Source organism: Amblyomma maculatum, chromosome 6, assembly GCF_055883805.1.
Source record: "Amblyomma maculatum isolate TAMU_Amacu chromosome 6, ASM5588380v1, whole genome shotgun sequence".
NCBI classification, from domain to species: domain Eukaryota; kingdom Metazoa; phylum Arthropoda; class Arachnida; order Ixodida; family Ixodidae; genus Amblyomma; species Amblyomma maculatum.
In genome coordinates this window covers 176,101,116-176,115,548 of record NC_139349.1, presented here as the reverse complement: position 1 = coordinate 176,115,548, position 14,433 = coordinate 176,101,116, and positions in this window count along the sequence as shown.

The following is a 14,433-nucleotide window of genomic DNA, read 5'->3' as shown; positions in this document are numbered from 1 at the left end:
TCGTTGACTCAAAGCGAAGCCGACATACGGACCGCCTAGTGAGCAAAGTTTGGCAGTTCGGCAGCGCAACAGGGACGAAAACCAGGAGCATGAGGGGGAAGCGCGTCCAGGACGGGACGCCCGGTCCCGGTTGCGTGTTCGTACGTCGCCTTTCTTTTGTCGCTCTACTTTGTGAGTGTGTTTAAACTCTCACCGAAAAACGTTAACGGCTTCACGGAACACACATTGCGCTTCGGGAAAGAAAACTGCAGTTCCCACCGCCACTGTAGGCACTTGTCTTTCTTCCTGTCATTTCTTTCTTACGCTTTTACCGGCCTCTCTGTTCACGTTCAGCAAAATTTATTGCAACCACATGTTGCTGTTTTCCCGACAGCGGCGGCACTTCCGCTGCACCAAGAAATTTCCTGGTTCCCCCCTTTCGGGGTCTTTCTTACGCTGACCCTCGGTTTGCTGTGTACGTTCTTCTCCGCTCTTGCGCTCCTCTCCCACTCCCTTAGAACGGCGACACGCCCGCTTTGGTTCTTTCAAACCCCGCAGGATTCGTTCAGGCATCCCGCCGTATCGGCTGTAGCGTATGTTCGCGGGCGGCGGGCCCTTCTTTAACTTGCGTTCGGACTCCTCTGCTTTGTTTTCAAGCCCTATCCATATTAACGAGACAAAAATATATGGGCCCAAGTGGAGCGCGTGCATTCTTCCCCTGTCGATTGTCCGGACAGCGAGTTTCCATATTAACGAGGCATAAATACATTGAAAATGTTTCGTCCCCAGAAAAACTGTCCATAATTCGGGTGGTCCATATTAACGGGGGTAATATTAACGGGGCACGACTGTATTACAGAAAGTGACATGTAAAAACCAGGCGCAGTCATCAGGACAATCATCAAGAGCAGTAAGACTTCAACGTAGAAGTGAAACAATAAAGTGCGGATAAGGTGAACAAGTAAACGGACCGAACACTGACAACTTGCCAGCAACCATAACAATCATCAAGAGCAGTAAGACTTCAACGTAGAAGTGAAACAATAAAGTGCGGATAAGGTGAACAAGTAAACGGACCGAACACTGACAACTTGCCAGCAACCATACTAGGCTAAAAAAACAAAAACAAAAAACAGGAAAGCAGGAAAGCAGGAATACAAAAGTGATATGTAAAATTAAGCATAATAGTCAAAGCAATCAGCCAGAATGGCTAGTCGTCAAGGTATAAAGGAAGCAGTCAACTGATAAGACGGTAAGTAGGCATAGCAGACTCAACCCAAACTAGCCAGCAGCATACCAAAAGCAGAAAAGCAGGAATCAAATATTTACACTGAGGCAAGCAGGTGCTGCAACAGTAGAACTGGAAAAGTGTTGTCAACCGCGAGACTACATATTCTGATTGTTGGTTCCATTGTTTTATTGTTCGTGGGAAAGAGACGATTAGTACACAGTTGTGCGGCAGGCTATTTCACGAATTTTGGAACTGTGGTCTTTCCTGGATACAGAATGACGTGTTTCGAGAAGGTGTCATGAAAGGGCTTTCCTCATTGCGGTAACGCTAGTATTATAATGTAGGAATTCGTCACGAAACGTGCGGCCCTATTTTGAATAGCTTCTCATTTATTTATAAGTATAACGGAATTAGATCCCAGACTACAGCGGCATACTCTACGATGGAGCGGACATTAGTAAAATATAAAATTTCCTTAACATCACGAGGGCCAGCCCTCAAATTGCGCTTAATAAAATTAAGTGCACGGCCAGCTTTCATAGTTATATGTTGCACGTGTTTATTCCATGTCAGGTTTGAGGAAAAAATGATTTCAAGGTATTTAACGTTATCAACCCAAACTAAACTTTCTGTACCCAAGTAATACATTGCCTCCACATTTGTGCGCTTTCTGCTGAACCGGATGTAATTACATTTTGAAAAATTAAGTTTCATATTTCATTTGTGACACCATAGCGTAATACGATTAATATCTGTTTGGAGCTTAGCAGCATCGGCCTGCGTGAATATATTTCTGTATATAACGCAATCGTCAGCGTACAATCGGATATGATATGTAATGTTAGTAGCTATGTCATTTATGCAGATTAGAAATAGTAGGGGGTCCTAAAACTGAGCCTTGAGGTACCCCAGATGTTACAGGTGAGATGTAAGATACAAAGCCTTGAACTGCCATCCTTGATTGCCAATGTAATGCATTCTTCATACAGGTTGGTAATGCATTGAGACTATACATTGTGCTCAATAGGAAATGAAGTGCCATCCTTGACTGCCAATGTAATATGTTCTTTATACAGGTTGGTAATGCATTGAGGCTACATAGGTAGAGTCAGTATAAATGACGTGTGTGTCATATGCAATGCTCAACTAGTCCTGTAGCCTCTTATCAGATGCTTTATATTGGAAGTGGGTGCATGCTTCTGGGATCATGATGAGAATAAGCAGCACGTTGAGGCCAATGTATATGAGGTGAGAACTACAGAACTACAGTGTGCATTACAAGTACACATACATACTATTTCCTGTACCTTGTCCTGTCGCCACTTTGCGTAAATTCTAAAGGGCTTGATCCGAGTGCACTGTAGGGATAGCTTGTGGAAAAAAAAGAGGAAAATGCATGAAGAAACAAGGAGAACAAGAATTGCTATCTAGTACAATGACATTTATTTTTTCCTACTGTCTTTGTCCTTTAGCAGTGTTTTTGAGAGCTCCACAAGACGCATTTTAATGTGTTGTGCATAAGTTTTAAAAGCAGGTTAAGCCGACATATTTTCCACTCAACAAATTTTTGTTCCATGAAACACAGTGTTGTAATTATCATGCCCACTTTCCAGGGAGAAATGTCCTTCTTGAGTCCCACAGTTTAAAAACACACAGCCTAGCTGTTTGTGTCATTACCATCAGTAAAAAAAGAAATAAGTTCACATACACAGCTATTCCTCGTTAACATGGACCCTGTTAATGGACATGTACAACTCATATTACGAAAAGATTTTTTGCAGATGAAACTTGCAATGCCTTTACACCTCATTAACATAGAAGTTTGCTGTTTGGACAATAAATAAGAGCCTTTTGGGGCCCTGTGACCCATGTATATTTCATTAATAAGCACATAAATGCTTGCAAACAAAACTCCCACTGTGGTACCGAGGTTTATACTATAGTGTGAGGGCTTTTAAGGTGTTTTATATTTGCGTAGGAAAGTAACAGACTGAATTACATGGCTATTTCTCTGTGAAACTGCCATCATACCATTCATTGCACTGTGCACAATATTTTTCTGAACCCATGAACCGAACTGTGAGGCACATTGAACCCTTCAGCTCCCACTCTCTGGTTCCCAAATCACTTTTTCTCATGTTAAAATAGTTAGCAGTAAGTCACCACTGCAAGGCTTGGCAGCTCATTAGCTAGTCATTGCACAAAATGAATCAAGCTGCCAGCTCAGATTGTAACCATTCTGTTATAGCATTATCCAGCAATGCTAAGGTAACAGTCTGCATAAGTAATGAGTGCAAAGCAGAGCAGTGAATCTGTGAATGCAAACAGCAAATCCAATCCAAGCAGAAAAGGAATGAATTCAGATTAAGTTGCATGTGGCCTCAGTGTGAACAAGTCAGATGTTACATCCATGCCTCAGAGCTTTCAGAATGGATCAACATCAGCATTATAGAACCAATACCATGTGATAATGCTTAACACTATGAAAAAATACGGTAATTAATATTTGCAAATGTGGTATGAGACCATGTACAGTGATGTCCATACAACAAATGTGAACTGATATGTACACCAGAAAATCCAGTTGATTACTGTGCAAGGTGCAAACAAATTTAGGCGAGCAGTAAATGCAAAAAGAACTAAAGAAATCTATAATGCATCCTACACTGTCGAAAAACATAAGGTTCGCGCATGCCCACCATCGATATCACTCAGCAGGCAAGTAATCATGGGCGCCACAGCAAAATGAAAGCTGCAAATAGGCACATACATTTGCATCGATGACATCTGATTTTGATGGCAATGGAATTCTCAATTGGTGCACCTTAGCAAAGAAATGCAGCTGAGTAACTCCTCAGTACCAATAAAACTGAGTTGGCATGTAGTCTGGTGAGAGTAGAGCTGTCAAAGCAACAAGTGCGGGATGTAATGTGTGCTACTCCATCATGTCAGTTAAAGCCTACACTACATCATTTTTCTAAGCAGTTGTCCAATGAACTTAACTCATCCAAGTTATGCAGGCAGAAAGCAGATTGTAATCACAATAATAACCTAAACATTTTTTTTTCTTTTTTTTTAACCAAGTATGTTTTTATACTCAACATGTCTTAGGTACACCAAAGGGTTCATTTCATGAGGCACAGTTGCATATGGTGTGCCTTTTTTTATAAGCATAACCTCCCGCCATTTTGTACCTTTTTTTTTTCTTTTGGCATCGCATCAGATTGATTTTTCTTTTCTTGAAAAAGACCCGATGTGGTGATAAGGTGTTCAGCCCATTATATACAGAAGAGGTATTCAGTCGACTGATTCATCGCACAGATACTTTGCAGACATGGGTGCACATAGCTAGCAGGAAATATAAATAAATAAACAGGAAGGTACTCTCGAAGTGACAGCTGCCGTGAAAGTACACAGATATTTTCAGTTTACACAGTACCGTTGAACACCCATACCAACACAAAGCGCAAACCGCAGAATAGAGGCAAGTAGCCCGAAAGCCGTGCAGCTAAGGTCGTTTTGTGTACAATGTCGTTTTAGAAGGGCTCGGCGCACGCGCAGCATTTTTCAAGCACAGCAAACACGCGAACCACGATGAACACATGTGATCGACACGTCGCGGAAACAACGTCGTGGGCTCGTTTCTGTTGCGGTCACTGCGACCAGCGGAACGGGTGCCAGACTAGCTGTCACCAAGTTAATTTCAGCATTTATACAGTGTGTGATGAACTTTGCAAACGTCGACAGTTCTCTTCCTTGCTAGGAGGCAGTGGCTCAAATCGTAAACACTTTCGCAACACATGCACTGGCACTTTTCGATGCGCTGAGGAGCCGATTCGTGCGCATGAAAATCACCGTGAATTACTGTTACTGGCCGTCGACAGTGAAGATCCTCGCGGGTATTAGAAAACACTTGCGATAATCACAAACACATCGTGACACCGATGCCACGTACACTTCGCCGGTTGGAAGTTCACTCTCTTCAGCTCAGCGCAGATAACAGTGACGCAGGTGATCCGACCTGAAGTAAAATGTTCACAATCGTTAGGAACACTATAATAAGCCATGCACGCTAAGTATTATTGGTTTTTGCGGCCAAGCAACAACCACCATCTACGCTTCGCTTCTCACTTCGCTTCGCACCGCTGACGGCCATGTTGCCCTGGCGAGATTGAGGAGGAGGAGCCGGAGACGTCGCCTACAGGGCAACCAATAGCTGCAATCCGGTCGCCTTGCGGATCAGCGCGTGCGGGCGAAAAGTTGGGATTGAGTCAACTTTTTTGCGGATGACGGATGCTGGTGAGCTCTATTGTTTGGCTCCTCCGAACCGGTCGTCTCGGTACGGCTGCACACGTGCGGAGCAGGTCAAAAAGCGAACGTACAGCGGCCTTTAGAATGGTTATGTGCGCTGTATTTGGCTGTGAAAAAGAAGCAGACATACGAGCTTGTCCCACATTTCGAGGATTGTCGTGGATGAGTACGAGCGTACATGACGATCAACATAAATAAGACAGGTTGTGGCGCTCACGCGCATTGAGCGCCGATCTCGACCCACGGTGGCGCCACCGTCTTTTCGATAGTGTGGATCGGCAGCTGGCGGCGCTCGCAGAAACGCACGTGGCGCATGTCTGCTTCCCAGTTTAGGGCGGGTTTGTTGGCGATGAAAACGTGCCTTATGCAATGCATTAGCGATTTACTGTTTAGGGTGTTCCAATATTGCAGAAAAATATCCGTGGATTTCGCTAATGCAGCAAAAGAAAAAAAAAGGATGTGCAGATTATACGAAAACAAGCCACGCAACCACCCGTCTTTCAGATTTACTAGCATCGTTTTGCATGCTTTTAACGTTATACGGCGCTCACAGGCTTATACATGGGCCTGAACATGACATATCGCCTTTTAAACAGCGTGCGCGTCTCTTATACGCGTGAAACAGGCAATTTTAGTGTCAATACCACGGAGATACAAGGTTCGTGCTCCGACCTGCAGTACTTTGGAATGAATCGAGGCAGCCTGGTTCATTACATCGTACTTGACTCGAGGATTAAGCAGGTTATATGTAGCACCGATAGCGTACTGCCCGGCGGGTTGCCGTAGACTGAGTGGACATCAACTCTGGCTAGACAACCAGGCATAAGTAGTCCACAAAAACGAAATTAAGCCAACACTGTACAGGAAACCTCGCTGTGACAGGAAAGCTGACTGCTCACGTGTGAGCGTTGAGTGTTTTGAGTTTGTCGAGCTCCCAACAAGGCGGATGCTTCTTGCGGCAGATAATGTGGTGCTGCACTCTGTAATGAATCTAAAATGATTTCCTGGAACCGAAGGAAGTATAGGGAATTTCTGATGTATGTGATATTTATAAATAGTAAATTATTAGTGTTGTGAAGAGGAAGAAGTGCACAAGGAACATGCCAGTCAGTGGCATCGTGATCGCTGCGCGTGCTGGATCTGCCTGTGTTCGCTGCCGCTGTGTTCGAAGCTGATCTGCTCAGTCCTGCTGATCAAGTCCTGTTGATCCGCTGAATAAACCCCCCATTCTTACATTTGGTGGAGCTGCCGGTCAAGATCTATCCTCTCGCCCTGGAACTCCGCAGCCGTACATTACCACCTCCTGCGATGCCTGAGGACGTCAACCACCAAGCCGTACAAGTTGGCTCTGCCATCATCTGCCCCGGCTCCCTCCGCCAGCGTGACCCCGCCATCTTCAGCGGCACTGACGACCACGATGTCGAGGACTGGCTCACATCCTATGAACGAGTAAGCGTTTACAACAAATGGGACGCGGAAACAAAGTTAAGCAACGTCATTTTCTATCTCACCGGCGTAGCAAACCTATGGTTTCGAAACCATGAAGCGGACATTCCATCATGGTCCGCGTTTAAAGCCAGCTTCTCTGAAGTCTTCGGCCGACCAGCTGTGAGGAAACTCCGCGCTGAACAGCGCTTGCGTACGCGGTCTCAGCAAGCTGGCGAAAATTTCACGAGCTATATCGAGGACGTCGTCGACCTGTGCAAGCGCATTAACCCACACATGTCAGAGGCCGAGAAGATCAAGCACATTCTGCAAGGCATCGATGACGATGCCTTTCAGATGCTGTCGGCTCGAGATATCCGCACCGTCGCACAAGTGGTCACACTGTGTCAAAGTTATGATGAACTGCGAAAACAAAGGGCCATAACTCGCGCGAACACCATGCACTCCGAGTCCCTTGCTGGCCTGACAGATGCATGTGAACATTCTGCGCTCCTACCACAAATTAAGAACTTCATTCGGGAAGAAGTTGCTCGACAGCTCTCCCTTATATCCTGCCATCAAGAACCTTCCTCAAACCTAGCTCCTAGTTTGCGCCACATTATTCAAGAACAGGTAGCTGAATCTCTTCCTCCAGCCCCTCAACCCATGCCTGTTACAGCGCCGTTAACTTATGCGGCTGTTGCGGCCCGACAGCCACCTGCATATGCTCCACCGCCACCAGCCTACGTTCAGCCGCCTCCTGCGCCTGCGCGAGAACCTGCGCAGTTTATGCGACCGGCTCCAAGACCACGTAATCCCTGGCGCACGACGGATAACCGGCCAATCTGTTACACTTGCGGGCTTGCTGGACACATTTCTCGTTACTGCCGCAACCGTCTCCCGGTGTCGGCACCACCTACTCATGGTTCTGCATACTGGTCTCCGACGCCTCAGTATTCCGCGCCTACTGAGCCTCCAGCTGGCCCTCAGTTCTCCCCAGACCGCTCAGCCATGTCCGACCGCCGTTCACCGTCGCCGCGACGCCGCTCTATCTCTCCGATGCGACGTCGACAGAACGCTTCACATGAGGAAAACTAGAGGCCGCAGTTCCTGAGGCGAGAACTGCGACCCAGTCGAACTTCCCAAGTCCTCATCTGTCGCCGACAAACCTAATTGAAGTTTTCGTCGAGGGTGTTGCTGTCATGGCTCTAATTGACACTGGTGCTGCGATTTCGGTAATGGACGCAAAACTATGTCGCACTTTAAAGAAAGTGAAGACGCCAATTGCGGGACTTTCGTTGCGAACGGCCAGCGCTCAGCATATCAAGCCTTTAGCAGCGTGCACCGCTCGAGTAGTTATTCAAAATTCCCTTTATACGATTGAGTTCGTCGTGCTGCCAAGTTGCTCGCACGCTGTAATTTTAGGCTGGGATTTCCTGTCGCGTCATGCTGCTATTATCGATTGTGCTCGAGCTGAAGTGGGGTTCTCGACTATGCCCGATGCCTTACCAGACGCTGATCAGTCAAATTCCGGTGCTAAAGCCCTCGTCGCCGAAGATATCGACCTTCCTCCCTGCTCTTCAGTGCTTGTTCGTGTCGCTTGTGCATCTCTTAGCGATGACACCGTTCTCTTCACACCAGCCCATACTTTCCTGCGCCGCAAGTGCCTTCCATTGCCCTACGCAGTGCTCGCTATTTCCGCTGGCTTTTCCATGTTATGGGTCTCTAACCCATTTAACTCCCCTACTGCTTTGCGCCATGGCGAATGTCTCGGAAGTATCCAGCCAATCGCATCTCTTCTGATCTCTGAGGAACCTGACGACGCGCCGCACTGTGCCGTGACTGCGCTCAGCCCCCCTTCAATTGCGCCCGCTCCCCCCTCTACAGACTTGTTTCTCCGTTCCATCGATGCCGATCTTCCTCCAGAGCAGCGCACTCAGCTTTTGAACCTACTACATCACTTTCGCTCCTCCTTCGACTCTCATCAAAGTTCTTTGGGTCAAACTTCTACAGTCACTCATCGCATCGACACCGGCACCCACGCACCACTACGACAGCGTCCCTATCGTGTGTCTGCAACCGAACGCCAGGCTATAGAAGAGCAAGTCGACCTAATGATCCAGAATGGCGTGATTCAGCCCTCAAGCAGCCCTTGGGCCTCACCTGTTGTCCTTGTAAAAAAGAAAGATGGTTCTATCCGCTTCTGTGTCGATTATCGCCGCCTTAATAAGATAACGCGAAAGGACGTCTATCCTCTCCCGCGCATCGACGACGCTCTCGATTGTTTGCAAGGCGCCGAACTCTTTTCTTCCCTAGATTTACGTTCCGGGTACTGGCAAGTCCCCTTGGAAGCGGCTGATCGCCCCAAAACTGCCTTTGTAACTCCCGACGGCTTGTACGAATTCACAGTTATGCCGTTTGGCCTTTGTAATGCTCCGGCAACATTTGAGCGGATGATGGACACCATTTTGCGTGGCCTAAAGTGGAAGACATGCCTCTGCTACCTCGATGACATTGTCGTCTTTTCTCGTGACTTTGACACACACCTCTACCGTCTGAAGCACGTTTTGACCTGCCTATCTGATGCCGGACTGCAGCTGAATTTGAAAAAATGTCGTTTTGCCGCCCGCCAGCTCAACATTCTCGGCCACGTTGTTTCCAAAGAAGGTGTATCTCCAGACCCTGCCAAACTTCGTGCCGTACCTTTCCCAAACCGACTTCCATCAAAGATCTACGTAGCTTCCTCGGGCTGTGCTCTTACTTTCGCCGCTTTATTAAGAATTTTGCTTCCATTGCTGCTCCCTTGACAGAACTTCTGTCCGGCAGTTCCGACCTTTCGTCGTGGTCACCAGCGTGCGACGATGCCTTCAATGCTTTACGACATATCCTCACGGCACCGCCTGTCCTACGTCATTTCGACCCCACAGCGCCTACTGAGGTCCACACAGACGCCAGTGGTATTGGTCTCGGCGCTGTGCTCGCTCAGCGCAAAGCAGGTTATGCTGAATACGTGGTCGCCTATGCTAGCCGTACACTCACGAAGGCTGAATCCAATTACTCTGTCACTGAAAAAGAATGCTTAGCGATTATTTGGGCTCTTACTAAATTCCGCCCTTACCTCTATGGTCGCCCTTTTGACGTAGTGACGGACCACCATGCGCTTTGCTGGCTTTCCTCACTGAAAGACCCGTCCGGCAGACTGGCAAGATGGGCTCTTCGCCTTCAGGAATATGATGTCCGCGTTGTTTACCGCTCTGGCCGCAAACATCACGATGCCGATGCACTTTCCCGCTGCCCCCTTACAGCTGAGGTCGCGAGCCTTTCCCCTTCCGACGACTCCCCGCCATCGCTTCACATCAATGACATGCCGTCAGCGCAGCGGCAAGATCCTTGGATAAACTCTATCCTCGATTTTATCTCCAATCCTACAGCTGCTTCTCCATCGCGTGCTCTCCGCCGCCATGCTTCCCACTTCGCCATTCGTGATAACCTCCTCTACCGCCGCAACTACTGTGCAGATGGCCGCAAGTGGTTGCTAGTTATTCCCCGGCAGCTACGTTCGCAAATTTGTGACTATTTCCACGCTGACCCACAATCCGGTCACGCGGGCGTCTTCAAGACATACACTCGTCTCCGGCTGCGTTACTACTGGCGGGGTATGTACACCTTTGTACTCAAGTACGTTCGCTCATGCCTCACCTGTCAACGTCGCAAGCCATCTCCTCAACGTTCTGCTGGAGAGTTGCTGCCGTTACCCAGCCCACCACGTCCTTTCGACCGCGTCGGCATTGATTTGTACGGGCCGCTTCCCTACACTGCGGCCGGCAACCGCTGGGCTATCGTAGCCGTTGATCATCTGACGAGGTATGCAGAAACCGCCGCACTTCCATCTGCCACAGCGTCAGAAGTAGCTTCCTTCATTTTGCAGCGATTTGTTCTTCGCCATGGCGCACCTCGAGAGCTGCTCAGCGACAGAGGACGCGTTTTCTTGAGTGATGTTGTAAAAGCCTTGCTCACCAAGTGCAACATAATTCATAGAACCACCTCCGCCTATCATCCCCAGACTAATGGCCTCACTGAGCGTTTTAATCGTACCCTTGGCGACATGCTCTCTATGTACATCTCCTCCAACCACTCAAACTGGGACCTCGTCCTTCCGTATGTCACGTACGCATACAATACCGCAACGCAGTCTACTACTGGCTTCTCTCCTTTTTTTCTCCTCTACGGCCGTCACCCCTCTGCAACAATCGACACCATACTCCCGTATCAGCCAGACATATCAGAGTATACACCTGCGTCTCAAGCAGCCCAGCATGCGGAAGACTGTCGACAAATCGCCCGCGCATTCACGGCCAACACCCAGTACCGCCATAAATCCAACCATGACAGCCAACACTCGACACCGCACTTCTCGTCTGGCGCTCTTGTGTGGCTATGGATACCTTCCAATGCCCCTGGACTGTCTTCAAAATTTCTTGCTAAATATCATGGCCCATACCGTGTTCTGGAGCGCACCTCTCCGGTTAATTATGTGGTGGAACCTGTTACGCCGTCCCATGATCTACGCCGGCGCGGACGCGAGATTGTTCACGTCCAGCGCCTCAAACCCTATTACGACCCTGCCGTCTTGCTCACACCGTAAGTCGCCAGGATGTCTCCTCTTCGTCCCGCGGGTAATTGTGAAGAGGAAGAAGTGCACAAGGAACATGCCAGTCAGTGGCATCGTGATCGCTGCGCGTGCTGGATCTGCCTGTGTTCGCTGCCGCTGTGTTCGAAGCTGATCTGCTCAGTCCTGCTGATCAAGTCCTGTTGATCCGCTGAATAAACCCCCCATTCTTACAGTGTAATTATTTTTTCAATAACAATGAATTTTAACATGTGAACTTTTACACACGTGACAAAATCTATTACTATCAGCGATTAATTTTCAGTAAAGTTAAAGTGCAAGCTACGAATCCGTAGCTGCGAAGACATCGTAAAAGCTGCGCTTGGTCGCTGTCATGTTCTGGCAAGGAATATTGAAGGCTGCAGATTTCTTTATCATTCTAATTATTGTTGAGCAGTGACTAGGGGCGGTTCTGTCGTTTACTTCCAAAACAGGTGCCGGATATAAAACTATCCTGAAGGAAATGGAGTTCACGTTATCATGTGACTGTAGATAAGCCTGTATGAAGCTATTTTACTCCCCTTGTCAAAAACAACCGGTTTGCTCCAAATACAGCACATACGGTTGGTTTGGTTTGGTTTGTGGGGTTTAACGTCCCAAAGCGACTCAGGCTATGAGAGACGCCGTAGTGGAGGACTCCGGAAATTTCGACCCCCTGGGGTTCTTTAACGTGCACTGACATCGCACAGCACACGGGCGCCTTGCTTTTCGCCTCCATCGAAAAGCGGCCGCCGAGGCCGGGATTCGATCCCGCGTCCTTGGGAACAGTAGTCGAGCGCCGTAACCACTGCGCCACCCCGGCGGGGCACAGCACATACGAAAAGGTGTTCTAATTATTCTAATGGGTTACCAGTGTACAAATTGATCTATGTGTATTATTTAATATTTAGCGTAACAGGTGCTGCGAAGATTTGTTTCTCAAACGTTCGAGCGTTTCTCTAAAGCGAAATGTGCTCATTACAACTGTTACGGATGCGTAGAATCCTTCAACAGATAAAAAAAAAAGAAAAAATGAAATGCATATATGAGTTTAACGCGCCATGCGACATCGGCTATATGACGGATGATGTAGGGGCGGGCCTCGGTGTCGTTGACCACGTGGAATTGCTAACGTGCAATCAAATCTCACAGCCGAGGTGCGCCTTTCGAGACGGCCGGGATCGAACCCCCCGCTCTGGAAATCAGCAGTCAAGCGCCCTATCACTAAGACACTGCGACAAATGTTTAACAGCAAAAAGAAAAAAAAGTACTCAGACAGCCCTGTCGCTGATACAGAAATCAAACTGAATTCTTATATGCAGCAGTCTGCGGTCGCATGTTTCACTAGTTGCGGTATTCCAAACAAAAACAGGAATACGCGATTTTTGAGCGTTTGCATTAAGTTGTATTGACGGCAGCAACCTGTTTTGCTTTGACGCGGCGCCTAACGACAGCAGCGCTTTGTTTGAGACAACGCTTGTCATAGAATCGCAAGCTCCGAAGACCGCGACTGATGATGTTCTTTCTTATTATTCTTTAATGGAGCGTGGGGTATAATAGCCTTCTCATATTTCTTTTGCAAGAGGCAGATATATAGGTAAGAAAAAGCGCACAGAAATCGCGAAACAAATAAAAAGCACTCTTGTACACGCCGCACGCGCGTACGTAAATCACTGCGGGCTGGCACGCGACGCGAACACGCATCCACACTGGGTAGGGTTTGCCATTGTGCCGCTAGGTGGCGACTCTGCTCGATCCCGAGGCCAATAGCTGTATGAGGAGCGCAATTTCTAACCGGTAAGCTACCATCATGTAGCGAGCTCTAGTGCAAACGCGCCATATCAAGCACACACGCTTATGTTCTATTTCTTACCGTCCGAAGGCGTTCTTGTTAATAAAATTCAGCCGCTATCCCTTATTGAGTATTCCATCGCGTGAGAAAAGAAGTAAATTCGAGCACCAGGCAGCCACTTCCTAGGTGCACTGCAAAAGTTCGCGGGGCGTCGACCTTTATATAAATGTCACTTATGAAAAGCAATCCTTCTTTTCTTTTTTTTTTTGGCGGGGGGGGGGGGGGGGGGCACAACATGACTAGCATTTTGTACTGAAAACGTAAACCCAGTATCATTAATTTCGCGATGACAAAAAGGCTATACGAAAAGAAGTTCGAAAAGTCGGGTGCATGCATTATCGTGGATGTCCTGCCGCAAAGTGTTAGTTCATGGCCACCTCGCAGCTTTCTTGTGAGTGAATTTTGCTTTCTTTTTTTTTTTTTTTAGTGTGCGAGCAGTTCTATCCTAACACGATGAATTTTGCTGATTTTCAGATTGCGCCTGGCTAACCGAGTGTTACTATGCAGCAACCAATCCCTGCTTTGCTAAATACATGGCTATAATATGAGTGATCATGATAACCACGGGTATACATCACGAAGGACAAAGTCAAAACTATTTAGGCCTAAGTAACACTAATGAAATCTGTGTGAAGCACAGGCTAGAAAATGAAGTCTGAACGAAGACGCAATTACGCTTTCTCAAGCCTAACTGAGCATATTAGGTTTATTTAAGCCTGGTAGGCTTAGTTAGTAAGTATTTTATCACTGGCGTTCCCAGCAAGATTACTTGTCATCTCCCCCCCCCCCTGCAATAATGCCTTCGGGCGCTGCAGGAACCTGTAATAAATAAATAAATATCATCATCATCAGCCTGATTATACCCACTGCAGGGCGAAGGCCTCTCCCATATTTCTCCACTTAACCCGGTTCTGTGCTAGCTGCATCCACTTGACCCCTGCGAACTTCTTAATCTCATCCGCCCACCTAACTTTCTGCCGCCCCCTG